The sequence below is a fragment of the Oreochromis niloticus genome, linkage group LG22 (assembly GCF_001858045.2).
Source record: "Oreochromis niloticus isolate F11D_XX linkage group LG22, O_niloticus_UMD_NMBU, whole genome shotgun sequence".
NCBI lineage: Eukaryota > Metazoa > Chordata > Actinopteri > Cichliformes > Cichlidae > Oreochromis > Oreochromis niloticus.
The window spans coordinates 36,750,345-36,766,602 of NC_031985.2; positions in this window are offsets into that span (position 1 = coordinate 36,750,345).

A 16,258-nucleotide genomic window follows, 5' to 3' on the forward strand; every position below is an offset into this window, starting at 1 on the left:
AAGGGATTTCATTAGATTTACGCGATCTCCTGTGTGTGGAATCTAAAGACCTTTGTGATGTTAAATTGCGAAGCTTTTTACGTTCAGGGAAACGGGGTGGTCATGGCGGCACGTGGAGTTTCAATCACTCGCCAAAAAGCAGTAACCTGCTGTCGCTCAAAAACACAATGTCCAATCTCTCCCAAAGGTCGCAGGCGTGATGAGACTCGAGCTCGGAAATGTTTGTTATGCCATTTGTCAGTAATGGTTAGAGCGCCACCTAGTGGGACGACTATAATAATGGTTGAATGAGATGAAATTTTAGCTGGTGGTTAAATGCATGAATTCCATCAATGTGACATCAGATCGGAAGCGCTGGTTTTAGGTGTTGGGCTTGGCTCGACGCGCCGGGGGTGCGAGGGCCCTCATATCGCTGCTTGCAGCTTTAATTATTATTATTATTATTATTATTCAGGCAAAAGAAGGGCCTTTTTGAGGGCTTTAACATGCTCGAAAACTCTTGGAATTTTGCACACATGCCAGGTCTGGTGAAAAATTTTGTATTTTAATGGTTTTACATATGAGCACTGGGAAATGGCTCTGTAGCGCCACCTATGCCTTGTTAAATGCAGCCCTACAACACATCGTTTTAGCTACATGTATGAAATTTGGCACACATGTGTATCATGCCAAGACGAACAAAAAAGTCAGTGGGACCATTGACGCAAACCCAACAGGAAGTCCGCCATTTGGAAGTGAAGGTGACATTTTGGCTCTAATTTTGCCATTTCCACGCCTCGAACTTTTGCGAACTCCTCATTGGAATTTCATCGACAAGCTTCATATTTGGTCAGTGTCAACTACACACCTGGGCCATGTTAAATTGCGGAGCTTTTGAGTTTTCGGGATACGGTGAGGCCGTGGCGCCACGGCGAATTTCGATGACTCGCCATGAAAATCTTATTGCCTCTCGTTCTGTCATACATTGTCCGACCTTGACCAAAGTGGACACATATGATAAGGCTCCACCCCTGAACATATTTCAACTGCCATATTTGACATCAGGGACAGCGCCACCTAGTGGGAACAGGAAATGTCATGTTTTACACTTTGGGGTACAGTATTGTAATGGGTGACATCTGCAGCCTCAAATTTCTCCAGGAAAGCCTTAAGGAGTTGGTCTTGGGTTACAGAGAAAACTGTGAGTTTTCGCTGAAGGGTGTGACCCCAGCAGCATGGCGAACATTGAGGTCTCGCCATGAAGAAACAAATTAGTGTAACTCAATGAAATCCAATCTGATCAGTACCAGATTTTACAGGGATGATGTCAGACCCGCCCTGAACAGATTGATATGCCCATTGTCAGGAATACGTAGAGCGCCACCTAGTGGCACCAGGAAATGTCATGTCTTTCATTTGTTGTACTGATTTTCACAGGTTCATCGTGGCCACCTCAAAAGCGGTGAATATCACCATCAGTCCCTCTTGATGCTTCAGTGAAAAATTGTGACTATAAACTGAACGGCGCACCCTGGTGGCACGCAGTTCACCATGAAAGATGAAGTGGCTTTTGAGGGGCTTGAAAAGTTTAAAAAGTCTTGAAATTTGGCGCACACCTCTAATGTGATGAGGGATTTCTTTTATATGTTCATTTTCCTTGAACAGCGCAAAATGGCTCCACAGCGCCCCCTACAAAATTTCAAAACAACAGCCCCTGCTCTGTGTTTTATGTATGAGTTTGAAACCTGGCAAGCTTATTGGAGATATCAAGATGTACAAAAAAGTCTCTTGGAGCAATATCCCAAATCCAACAGGAAGTCAGCCATTTTAAAATTAATGTGTAAATTTGGCGACATTTTCCCCTCTTTTCAGGCCTCATACTTTGACGAACTCCTCCAAGGATTCATTAGATTTACGCGATCTCCTGTGTGTGGAATCTAAAGACCTTTGTGATGTTAAATTGCGAAGCTTTTTACGTTCAGGGAAACGGGGTGGTCATGGCGGCACGTGGAGTTTCAATCACTCGCCAAAAAGCAGTAACCTGCTGTCGCTCAAAAAACAATGTCCAATCTCTCCCAAAGGTCGCAGGCGTGATGAGACTCGAGCTCGGAAATGTTTGTTATGCCATTTGTCAGTAATGGTTAGAGCGCCACCTAGTGGGACGACTATAATAATGGTTGAATGAGATGAAATTTTAGCTGGTGGTTAAATGCATGAATTCCATCAATGTGACATCAGATCGGAAGCGCTGGTTTTAGGTGTTGGGCTTGGCTCGACGCGCCGGGGGTGCGAGGGCCCTCATATCGCTGCTTGCAGCTTTAATTAGGGCCCGAGCACAAAGTGCGAAGGCCCTATTGTATCTGCTCTGTTTCTTATTATTATTATTATTATTATTATTAGGGCCCGAGCACTGACTGTGCGAAGGCCCTATTGTATCTGCTCTGTTTCTTATTATTATTATTATTATTATTATTATTATTATTCAGGCAAAAGAAGGGCCTTTTTGAGGGCTTTAACATGCTCGAAAACTCTTGGAATTTTGCACACATGCCAGGTCTGGTGAAAAATTTGTATTTTAATGGTTTACATATGAGCACTGGGAAATGGCTCTGTAGCGCCACCTATGCCTTGTTAAATGCAGCCCTACGAACACATCGTTTTAGCTACATGTATGAAATTGGCACACATGTGTATCATGCCAAGCGAACAAAAAAGTCAGTGGACCATTGACGCAAACCCAACAGGAAGTCCGCCATTTGGAAGTGAAGGTGACATTTTGGCTCTAATTTTGCCATTTCCATGCCTCGAACTTTTGCGAACTCCTCATTGGAATTTCATCGTACAAGCTTCATATTTGGTCAGTGTCAACTACACACCTGGGCCATGTTAAATTGCGGAGCTTTTGAGTTTTCAGGTTACTGTGAGGCCGTGGCGCCACGGCGAATTTCGATGACTCGCCATGAAATCTTATTGCCTCTCGTCTGTCATACATTGTCCGACCTTGACCAAAGTGGACACATATGATAAGGCTCCACCCCTGAACATATTTCAACTGCCATATTTGACACCAGGGACAGCGCCACCTAGTGGGAACAGGAAATGTCATGTTTTACACTTTGGGGTACAGTATTGTAATGGGTGACATCTGCAGCCTCAAATTTCTCCAGGAAAGCCTTAAGGAGTTGGTCTTGGGTTACAGAGAAAACTGTGAGTTTTCGCTGAAGGGTGTGACCCCAGCAGCATGGCGAACATTGAGGTCTCGCCATGAAGAAACAAATTAGTGTAACTCAATGAAATCCAATCTGATCAGTACCAGATTTTACAGGGATGATGTCAGACCCGCCCTGAACAGATTGATATGCCCATTGTCAGGAATACGTAGAGCGCCACCTAGTGGCACCAGGAAATGTCATGTCTTTCATTTTGTTGTACTGATTTTCACAGGTTCATCGTGGCCACCTCAAAAGCGGTGAATATCACCATCAGTCCCTCTTGATGCTTCAGTGAGAAAATTGTGACTATAAACTGAACGGCGCACCCTGGTGGCAACGCAGTTCACCATGAAAGATGAAGTGGCTTTTGAGGGGCTTGAAAAGTTTAAAAAGTCTTGAAATTTGGCGCACACCTCTAATGTGATGAGGGATTTCTTTTCATATGTTCATTTTCCTTGAAGAGCGCAAAATGGCTCCACAGCGCCCCCTACAAAATTTCAAAACAACAGCCCCTGCTCTGTGTTTTATGTATGAGTTTGAAACCTGGCAAGCTTATTGGAGATATCAAGATGTACAAAAAGTCTCTTGGAGCAATATCCCAAATCCAACAGGAAGTCAGCCATTTTAAAATTAATGTGTAAATTTGGCGACATTTTCCCCTCTTTTCAGGCCTCATACTTTGACGAACTCCTCCAAGGGATTTCATTAGATTTACGCGATCTCCTGTGTGTGGAATCTAAAGACCTTTGTGATGTTAAATTGCAAGCTTTTTACGTTCAGGGAAACGGGGTGGTCATGGCGGCACGTGGAGTTTCAATCACTCGCCAAAAAGCAGTAACCTGCTGTCGCTCCAAAACACAATGTCCAATCTCTCCCAAAGGTCGCAGGCGTGATGAGACTCGAGCTCGGAAATGTTTGTTATGCCATTTGTCAGTAATGGTTAGAGCGCCACCTAGTGGGACGACTATAATAATGGTTGAATGAGATGAAATTTTAGCTGGTGGTTAAATGCATGAATTCCATCAATGTGACATCAGATCGGAAGCGCTGGTTTTAGGTGTTGGGCTTGGCTCGACGCGTCGGGGGTGCGAGGGCCCTCATATCGCTGCTTGCAGCTTTAATTAGGGCCGAGCACAAAAGTGCGAAGGCCCTATTGTATCTGCTCTGTTTCTTATTATTATTATTATTATTATTATTATTATTATTATTATTATTATTATTATTATTATTATTATTTCGGCAAATGAATCGGCCTTTTGAGGGCCTAAACATGCTCGAAAACTCATGAAATTTTGCAGACGCGTCAGGTCTGGTGAAAATTTACGTATTTTAATGTCCGTAGACATGTCCAGGGAAAATTGGCTCAGTAGCGCCACCTAGAAAAATGAGAAACGCGAGCCCCGAGATGGGTATGACCTACATGTATAAAACTCGGAACACATATCTAACGTTCGGAGACGCACGTAAAAGTCTATTATGGCCATGTCCTAAACCCAACAGGAAGTCCGCCATTTGGAAGTGAAGGTGACATTTTGGCTCTAATTTTGCCATTTCCATGCCTCGAACTTTTGCGAACTCCTCATTGGAATTTCATCGTACAAGCTTCATATTTGGTCAGTGTCAACTACACCCTGGGCCATGTTAAATTGCGGAGCTTTTGAGTTTTCGGGTTACTGTGAGGCCGTGGCGCCACGGCGAATTTCGATGACTCGCCATGAAAATCTTATTGCCTCTCGTTCTGTCATACATTGTCCGACCTTGACCAAAGTGGACACATATGATAAGGCTCCACCCCTGAACATATTTCAACTGCCATATTTGACACCAGGGACAGCGCCACCTAGTGGGAACAGGAAATGTCATGTTTTACACTTTGGGGTACAGTATTGTAATGGGTGACATCTGCAGCCTCAAATTTCTCCAGGAAAGCCTTAAGGAGTTGGTCTTGGGTTACAGAGAAAACTGTGAGTTTTCGCCGAAGGGTGTGACCCCAGCAGCATGGCGAACATTGAGGTCTCGCCATGAAGAAACAAATTAGTGTAACTCAATGAAATCCAATGTGATCAGTACCAGATTTTACAGGGATGATGTCAGACCCGCCCTGAACAGATTGATATGCCCATTGTCAGGAATACGTAGAGCGCCACCTAGTGGCACCAGGAAATGTCATGTCTTTCATTTTGTTGTACTGATTTTCACAGGTTCATCGTGGCCACCTCAAAAGCGGTGAATATCACCATCAGTCCCTCTTCATGCTTCAGTGAGAAAATTGTGACTATAAACTGAACGGCGCACCCTGGTGGCAGCGCAGTTCACCATGAAAGATGAAGTGGCTTTTGAGGGGCTTGAAAAGTTTAAAAAGTCTTGAAATTTGGCGCACACCTCTAATGTGATGAGGGATTTCTTTTTATATGTTCATTTTCCTTGAACAGCGCAAAATGGCTCCACAGCGCCCCCTACAAAATTTCAAAACAACAGCCCCTGCTCTGTGTTTTATGTATGAGTTTGAAACCTGGCAAGCTTATTGGAGATATCAAGATGTACAAAAAAGTCTCTTGGAGCAATATCCCAAATCCAACAGGAAGTCAGCCATTTTAAAATTAAGGTGTAAATTTGGCGACATTTTCCCCTCTTTTCAGGCCTCATGCTTTGACGAACTCCTCCAAGGGATTTCATTAGATTTACGCGATCTCCTGTGTGTGGAATCTAAAGACCTTTGTGATGTTAAATTGCGAAGCTTTTTACGTTCAGGGAAACGGGGTGGTCATGGCGGCACGTGGAGTTTCAATCACTCGCCAAAAAGCAGTAACCTGCTGTCGCTCAAAAACACAATGTCCAATCTCTCCCAAAGGTCGCAGGCGTGATGAGACTCGAGCTCGGAAATGTTTGTTATGCCATTTGTCAGTAATGGTTAGAGCGCCACCTAGTGGGACGACTATAATAATGGTTGAATGAGATGAAATTTTAGCTGGTGGTTAAATGCATGAATTCCATCAATGTGACATCAGATCGGAAGCGCTGGTTTTAGGTGTTGGGCTTGGCTCGACGCGCCGGGGGTGCGAGGGCCCTCATATCGCTGCTTGCAGCTTTAATTATTATTATTATTATTATTATTATTATTATTATTTCGGCAAATGAATCGGCCTTTTGAGGGCCTAAACATGCTCGAAAACTCATGAAATTTTGCACACGCGTCAGGTCTGGTGAAAATTTACGTATTTTAATGTCCGTAGACATGTCCAGGGAAAATTGGCTCAGTAGCGCCACCTAGAAAAATGAGAAACGCGAGCCCCCGAGATGGGTATGACCTACATGTATAAAACTCGGAACACATATCTAACGTTCGGAGACGCACATAAAAGTCTATTATGGCCATGTCCTAAACCCAACAGGAAGTCCGCCATTTGGAAGTGAAGGTGACATTTTGGCTCTAATTTTGCCATTTCCATGCCTCGAACTTTTGCGAACTCCTCATTGGAATTTCATCGTACAAGCTTCATATTTGGTCAGTGTCAACTACACACCTGGGCCATGTTAAATTGCGGAGCTTTTGAGTTTTCGGGTTACTGTGAGGCCGTGGCGCCACGGCGAATTTCGATGACTCGCCATGAAAATCTTATTGCCTCTCGTTCTGTCATACATTGTCCGACCTTGACCAAAGTGGACACATATGATAAGGCTCCACCCCTGAACATATTTCAACTGCCATATTTGACACCAGGGACAGCGCCACCTAGTGGGAACAGGAAATGTCATGTTTTACACTTTGGGGTACAGTATTGTAATGGGTGACATCTGCAGCCTCAAATTTCTCCAGGAAAGCCTTAAGGAGTTGGTCTTGGGTTACAGAGAAAACTGTGAGTTTTCGCTGAAGGGTGTGACCCCAGCAGCATGGCGAACATTGAGGTCTCGCCATGAAGAAACAAATTAGTGTAACTCAATGAAATCCAATCTGATCAGTACCAGATTTTACAGGGATGATGTCAGACCCGCCCTGAACAGATTGATATGCCCATTGTCAGGAATACGTAGAGCGCCACCTAGTGGCACCAGGAAATGTCATGTCTTTCATTTTGTTGTACTGATTTTCACAGGTTCATCGTGGCCACCTCAAAAGCGGTGAATATCACCATCAGTCCCTCTTGATGCTTCAGTGAGAAAATTGTGACTATAAACTGAACGGCGCACCCTGGTGGCAGCGCAGTTCACCATGAAAGATGAAGTGGCTTTTGAGGGGCTTGAAAAGTTTAAAAAGTCTTGAAATTTGGCGCACACCTCTAATGTGATGAGGGATTTCTTTTTATATGTTCATTTTCCTTGAAGAGCGCAAAATGGCTCCACAGCGCCCCCTACAAAATTTCAAAACAACAGCCCCTGCTCTGTGTTTTATGTATGAGTTTGAAACCTGGCAAGCTTATTGGAGATATCAAGATGTACAAAAAAGTCTCTTGGAGCAATATCCCAAATCCAACAGGAAGTCAGCCATTTTAAAATTAACGTGTAAATTTGGCGACATTTTCCCCTCTTTTCAGGCCTCATACTTTGACGAACTCCTCCAAGGGATTTCATTAGATTTACGCGATCTCCTGTGTGTGGAATCTAAAGACCTTTGTGATGTTAAATTGCGAAGCTTTTTACGTTCAGGGAAACGGGGTGGTCATGGCGGCACGTGGAGTTTCAATCACTCGCCAAAAAGCAGTAACCTGCTGTCGCTCAAAAACACAATGTCCAATCTCTCCCAAAGGTCGCAGGCGTGATGAGACTCGAGCTCGGAAATGTTTGTTATGCCATTTGTCAGTAATGGTTAGAGCGCCACCTAGTGGGACGACTATAATAATGGTTGAATGAGATGAAATTTTAGCTGGTGGTTAAATGCATGAATTCCATCAATGTGACATCAGATCGGAAGCGCTGGTTTTAGGTGTTGGGCTTGGCTCGACGCGCCGGGGTGCGAGGGCCCTCATATCGCTGCTTGCAGCTTTAATTATTATTATTATTATTATTCAGGCAAAAGAAGGGCCTTTTTGAGGGCTTTAACATGCTCGAAAACTCTTGGAATTTTGCACACATGCCAGGTCTGGTGAAAAATTTTGTATTTTAATGGTTTTACATATGAGCACTGGGAAATGGCTCTGTAGCGCCACCTATGCCTTGTTAAATGCAGCCCTACGAACACATCGTTTGAGCTACATTTATAAAATTTGGCACAGATGTGTATCATGCCAAGACGAACAAAAAAGTCATTGGGCCCATTGACGCAAACCCAACAGGAAGTCCAGCATTTTGGATTGAAGGTGACATTTTGGCTCCAATTTTGCCATTTCCATGCCTCGAACTTTTTCGAACTCCTCCTTGGAATTTGGTTGTATAAGCTTCATCTTTGGTCAGTGTCAACTACCCACCTGGGCCATGTTAAATTGCGGAGCTTTTGAGTTTTCGCGATACTTTGAGGCCGTGGCGCCACGGCGAATTTCGATGACTCGCCATGAAAATCTTATTGTCTCTCATTCCCTCATACATGGTCCGACGTGGACCAAAGAGCACACATATGATAAGGCTCCAGCCCTGAACATATTTCAACTGCCATATTTGACACCAGGGACAGCGCCACCTAGTGGGAACAGGAAATGTCATGTTTTACACTTTGGTGTACAGTGTTGTTATGGGTGACATCTGCAGCCTCCAATTTCTCCAGGTAAGCTTTAAGGAGTTGGTCTTGGGTTACAGTGAAAACTGTGAGTTTTCGCGAAAGGGTGTGACCCCAGCAGCATGGCGAATATTGATGTCTCGCCATTAAGAAACAAATTAGTATAACTCAATGAAATCTAGTCTGATCAGTACCAGACTTTACAGGAATGATGTCAGATCCGACCTGAACAGAATGATGTGCCCATTGTCAGGAATAGGTAGAGCGCCACCTAGTGAGATGACTATAATAATGGTTGAATGAGATTAAATTTTAGCTGGTGGTTAAATGCATGAATTCCATCAATGTAACATCAGCTCGGAAGCGCTGGTTTTAGGTGTTGGGCTTGGCTCGGCGTCCTGGGGTGCGAGGGCCCTCATATCGCTGCTTGCAGCTTTAATTATTATTATTATTATTCAGGCAAAACAAGGGCGTTTTTGAGGGCCTAAACATGCTCAAAAACTCATGAAATTTTGCACACGCATCAGGTCTGGTGAAAAATTTCGTATTTTAATGGTTTTACATATGAGCATTGGAAAATTGCTCTAGAGCGCCACCTATGCTTTATAAAATGCAGCCCTATGACCACATGGTGTGAGCTACATGTATGAAATCTGGGACACGTATGTATCATGCCAAGCCGAACAAAAAAGTCACTGGGCCCATTGACGCAAACCCAACAGGAAGTCCGCCATTTTGGATTGAAGGTCACATTTTGGCTCTGATTTTACCATTTCCATGCCTTGTACTTTCGCGAACTCCTCCTTGGGATTTGGTCATACAAACTTCATATTTGGACAGTGCCAACTACACACCTGGGCCATGTTAAATTGCGAAGCTTTTGAGTTTTCGCGATACTGTGAGGCCGTGGCGCCACGGCGAATTTCGATGACTCGCCATGAAAATCTTATTGCCTCTCATTCCCTCATACATGGTCCGACCTGGACCAAATAGCACACATATGATAAGGCTCCACCCCTGAACATATTTCAACTGCCATATTTGACACCAGGGACTGCGCCACCTAGTGGGAGGAGGAAATGTCATGTTTTACACTTTGGGGTACAGTATTGTTATGGTTGACATCTGCAGCCTCAAATTTCTCCAGGAAAGCCTTAAGCAGTTGGTCTTGGGTTACCATGAAAACTGTGACTTTTCGCAAAAGGGTGTGACCCCAGCAGCATGGCGAACTTTGATGTCTCACCATGAAGAAACAAATTAGTATAACTCAATGAAATCCAGACTGATCAGTACGAGACTTAACACGCATGATGTCAGACCCGCCCTGAACAGATTGATGTGCCCATTGTCAGGAATACGCAGAGCGCCACCTACTGGGAACAGGAAATGTCATGTCTTTAATTTTGTTGTACTGATTTTCACAGGTTCATCGTGGACACCTCAAAAGCGGTGCATATCACTATCAGTCCCTCATGATGCTTCAGTGAGAAAATTGTGACTTTAAACTGAACGGCGCACCCTGGTGGCAACGCGATTCACCATGAACAATGAAGTGGCTTTTGAGGGGCTTGGAAAGTTTAAAAAGTCCTGAAATTTGCCGCACACCTCCAATGTGATGAGGGCTATCGAGTTCTGTGATCATTTTCATTGAATAGCGCAAAATGGCTCCACAGCGCCCCCTACAAAATTTCAAAACAACAGCCCCTGCTCTGTGTTTTATCTATGAGTCTGAAACCTGGTGAGCTTATAGGAGGATATCAAGATGTACAAAAAAGTCTCTTGGAGCAAAATCCCAAATCCAACAGGAAGTCAGCCATTTTAAAATGAATGTGTAATTTTGGCGACATTTTCCCCAATTTTCAGGCACCGTTCTGTGACGAACTCCTCCGAGGGATTTCATCAGATTGACATGATCTCCTGTGTGTGGAATCTAAAGACGTTTGTGATGTTAAATTGTGAAGCTTTTTACGTTCAGGGAAACGGGGTGGTCATGGCGGCACGTGGAGTTTCAATCACTCGCCAAATAGCAGTAATCTGCTGTCACTCAAAAACACAATGTGTAATCTCTCCCAAAGGTCGCAGGCATGATGAGACTCGAGCTCGGAAATGTTTGTTATGCCATTTGTCAGTAATGGTTAGAGCGCCACCTAGTGGGACGACTATAATCATGACTGAATGAGATGAAATGTTAGCTGGTGGTTAAATGCGTGAATTCCATCAATGTGACATCAGATCGGACATGCTGGTTGTAGGTGTTTGGCGTGGCTCGACGCGATGGGGTGCGAGGGCCCTCATAACGCTGCTTGCAGCTTTAATTATTATTATTATTATTATTATTATTTTTCATTGAAATAAATTGCCTTTTTTAGGGCTTTAACATGCTCAAAAACTCTTGAAATTTTGCACACATGCCAGGTCTGGTGAAAAATTTTGTATTTTAATGGTTTTACGTATGAGCACTGGGAAATGGCTCTAGAGCGCCACCTATGTGTTGTTAAATGCAGCCCTACGAACACATGGTTTGAGCTACATGTATGAAATCTGGCACACATGTGTATCATGCCAAGACAAACAAAAAAGTCAATGGGACCATTGACGCAAACTCAACAGGAAGTCCGCAATTTAGAAGTGAAGGTGACATTTTGGCTCTAATTTTGCCATTTCCATGCCTCGAACTTGTTCGAACTCCTCCTTGGGATTTGATCGTACAAGCTTCATATTTGGTCAGTGTCAACTACACCCCTGGGCCATGTTAAATTGCTGAGCTTTTAAGTTTTCGTGATACCGTGAGGCCGTGGCGCCACGGCGAATTTCGATGACTCGCCATGAAAATCTTATTGCCTCTCATTCTGTCATACATGGTCCGACCTGGACCAAAGAGCACACATATGATAAGGCTCCACCCCTGAACATATTTCAAGTACCATATTTGACATCAGGGAGAGCGCCACCTAGTGGGAACAGGAAATGTCATGTTTTTGTGAGATTATTATATTATCTTATGAAATGCTATACCCCTAATTAAAGATTGTGAAATTATTATGTAGTTTTAGTTTGCATTATTCTCCTGAATTAGAAGAAGGTGATAACTATTACATTTGTTAAATTGATTTGTATTACATTAGACTGCTGATTTATTGTGAATGGATGATATTGTTTTATGATGCACTATACTGCTGAGTTAAGAAGAGAATATTGTGTGCAGAGAGTCAGGGCCTTTCTGTTCTGATAGCAGAAAAACAAGGAGCCGAGGTCATAACTTAGGCTCTGTGTGAGAGGAAGAATGTGAATGTTTAGGCTTTTACGACTAGGTGGGGGCTACTAGAGGCTATAAGAGTTTGAGTAACCCTCCACCAGTTTGAGATTTGCTGTGACCCTCTGCATGCATGTCTCCCCATCCGGATGGTTTAAGCTCATAAAGTGTTGAATTGTATGGAAATAAATGATTGTTGATTGAGCATTTATACACCAAGTATTGTCCTTCCTTCAGCCCAAAGATTAAAAGAATTGGGAGATTTTAACAACTTGGTGCCGTGTGACCCAGATCTTTGGCGTGCTGAGGATGGGCAGATTTGGCCTGTGGTGAGATCGTGAGGCGAGGCGAGCAGAGGACCGGTCCAAACATAAAAAGGTAAGCACAACCTGTTGTATTATAAATACCAAATGTGCATAATGGGCTTTCCAAATTAATCTGTTCGCTGAGTTACACGCATTTTCACATTAAATTTGTCGGTGTCTGGTTTTCGGCACGAGATACTAACATCATAAGTTGAGGCTGAATTCCAGTGTCATAGTAACTGGCTCTAGCAAGATACTAAAAACATTCTACGTTGAGACTAGAGTTGCAGCCCACGTTACCTTCCACATTTAACTTTGTCTAAGACTGGCTTCTGTGGCAATAAGATAGTAGAAACTGTTCCGGAGATGCGGCTATAAGTTCAGTATATGAAATAGAGGTTTGAAGTTGGTTTGTGGTGCGGTTGTGCTTCGGAGATGCGGCCATAAAATTAGTATGCAATAGAGGTGAAGTAGAAGCTGGTTTGTGGTGCGGTTGTGCTTCGGAGATGCGGCCATAAGCTCTGGTTTGTGGTGCGGTTGTGCTTCGGGGATGCGGCCATAAGTTCAGTATAAGTGGAAGCTGGTTTGTGGTGCGGTTACGCTTCGGATTAGTTCTAAATTGAGCTCAGAAGGCTCTGTGTGTGTTTCTGCTCGTGGGATGCGCTTTTGCGTGTTGGCATTGCATGAAATGACCATGGTGACAGTGACGGTTTATGTGTGAATTGGAGGACACTAGAGCAAAGACACATTTTAGGATCAAAGGTTGATGCCTAGTGGACCTGTGGAAATTGATTTTGTTCAAGGTGTGGCAACCCCCCTGTCTGTGGACGCACAGGCCGGTCCAGCGGCGTCTGGTTAGCCGAGGTGGCGACTTGGGAACTGAGGACTCCCACATAGCTACAGAATAACACTGATACCGCTGTGTAATCACGGGTTTACATTTATTCTGGACTAGAACAAGACACATTTTGAGATCAAAGGTTGAGTTCTAGATTAGTCAAAAAGGTTGATTTACTCGCTTCAGTGGTTGAAATTGTGATTGCTCTGTGCCTGTCCCCTGACGAGTGTGTAAAATTAAAATAAGAGATAAAAGAGGACAATTTGGAGCCACATAGAGATAGACGGGCGTAATTGGGTGTAATACTCTGTGGTGTAATAAAACGAAACGGTAAGAGGTGAGTAGTGGTGTGAAATATGTTGGGTTTTAAATCTGACATAGAGAAAGGAGAAATGGAGGGAGAGTGGAGAATTATTGAGAAGCAGAGAGAGGAATGTGTTATGAGACTGGCGTGCAGTTTGCGCTGTAAAGGTGGGCGTGTTGCCTGCTTGTCTATTTAACAGTGATGAAAATGATATTAAATAGATCTCTTAGTGTGTTAATACAGGTGGCTACGGACCTGGACCAACCGCCCACCACAAGCACAGTGGCCAGAACAAAATTATAGTAATGGGAACCACACCCAGCAAGAATCAGCAGCTGTGGAAGAGACAGCAGCGAGGAGAGAATTAGAGGAGAAATTAAGAGAAGCTGTAACACATAAAATTGGGGCCAACGGACTTGTGGAGGTTGGGAAGGCGTCCGGAGCATCACAACAAAAGTTGAAACAAAAAACACACACAAGCAGAGAAATGTAAGAGAAAGGCACCTTTTAAGGTAATGCCTTGTTTGAGAAAAAAAAATAAAAAAATAACCCGCCTACAAATGCACACACACGCAATGAAAAAACAGCTTACATTCACGAACACGTGAAGATTTTCCAGCAAGGTTAAAGCAGCGAAAATTCACATACACCTGTTGTTAAATGATGAATTTTATCCATTACTAACAAATAAACTCTCTGGGTTGCAGGACAACAACTTAACTTCAAAAAGAGACTGGTATGACCAACCAGTGATGAAACAACAAATTTAGTGGTTAAGTGATTACTCAAGGAAGGAAAATTCCTTTTTGTGCTTTTAAACATGATCTTAAGAATTTAAACATGTACCTGTGTTGTCCGGTCAACTTGGTGGGCTATGAGTTGATTATATCGTGAGAAAAAAACAAAAAAAGGGGGAGAGAAGGCTGACACAGGGCCTGGCCCGGTGTTTCTCCCCTCTCTGAATAACACAGCCAAAACAACATCATTTTCCTGTTCGTCTGCTTTTTGTTTTGTTTTTGTTTTTTCTCTTTATGCTTGATTACAGGCTGCTTTGCCGGCCCTGGAAGCCGAGGCTGACCTGGACTCCTGCTCTCCCCTCTACCATCTTCGACGTGACCCTGACCAAATGCTGCAGCAGCTGGACCCACCACAACAACCTGAAAATGTCAACAGTGCTGCAGGAAAAGGATCTCATGCAGCAGAGATGGAGAGCGTTAAACCCAAGGCCCGTTTCACTACACGGGGGAAAATTCCCAGACAGCTTCAGCTGACAGAGCTGTGATGAGACGTTCAATAAGCCCGGATGAAAAGTGAGGCCGAGCAACATAATGCTGACCTTGATAACTCTGCATTAACACTGTACAGGGCAGTGACGGACCAACACGGATGATTGGGCAGCAAAAAGGGCGCGACAGAGACAGGAGGAGCAACTGAGGTCAAAAGGCACCTCAGAATGGACAAAAACACAGAGGAAGATGCAGGTTTCACCTGCACTGTAAAATGTAATATTGTGTTTAATTAAAAATATTAAATAGGCTGAACTCAATTTTTATCAATTTGTTATTAGAACTCAATTTAAATAAGTTACCAGTACTTTTTATGCAAAAACGCTGATAAACTCCATTTATTTGAGTTGTCTTAACTTAGAAAAACTAAGTAAGCTGGAAGTTTTGCTTCTCAGTGCGGAAGGATGAAAGATGTGTTTTGAAAATGCCACGTGACTACCGTCCTCCTCCCTCTCGGATCAGTCGCATGTTCACGGTGCATTCTTTATGGAGAAGCGACAGCTCAAGATATTATTGTTGTCATTGCTGTGGAGTTTTACTGACTTGGTGAGTAAATGTTTACTCTTATTCAAACTGATTTTGTGGCTTCTCTTAGTTTAGCACCAGGTTTAAAATCTTGCTAGCTAGTTAGCGTTAGCCTAGCGTTGCAGCTGCCGCTGGGCTCATGTTACTTAAAAATTAACACCACAGCCTTAAAAACCTTACTAAAACTATGTCGGTGAAATTTTCTGTTGATCGTTTGAAATAAATAAGTGAGATAAGAGCCCAGACAAAATTCTATGGGAGGTGCAGCCGTTAGGGGTGGGGTAGGTGGATAACAGAGCTCTCCGAAAACGTGGAAGCACTTTTGCAAATATGTGATATTTTGATAAATTAAGTAGATATTTGAGCATTACACAGCTACATTCTCGCCTTAAAATATCTTAAAAGGTTATTTTGTGACCCAGAAAGGGTAGTCTGGGGAAAAGGAGGATCGCATTTGTCGGCCACGGTTGTCGGAGCCTGTGCGTACTTGTAAGCACAATGGCGGAGGAGCGCGGCTGAAAAACTTATTACTTTTTCTGGGTCACAAAATAAACTTTTAAGATATTTTCAGGCGAGATTGTAGCTGTGTAAAGTTCAAGTATCTGCTCGATTTATCAAGACATCACATATTTGCAAAAATGCTCCGACGTTTTCGGAGATGTCCATTTGTTGTTCATGCTTTGTGGCAGCTTTAGAACATCTGTTGCGTCTATTAATGTCAAATCTAGCCTTTATTTAACAACATAAGCAAACTCTATGTTACAATGATTGCACAGCCATTAAGGATCAAATCAGTTTCTGAAAAATGTTTTGTTTTTTCTCCCTCTGCTTGCTTCTTACTGTCTTTGAGGCTCGGGACCAGCACTCCTGTTGTTGGACAGAAAGACATCAGTAAGTATTTTGGTTTTC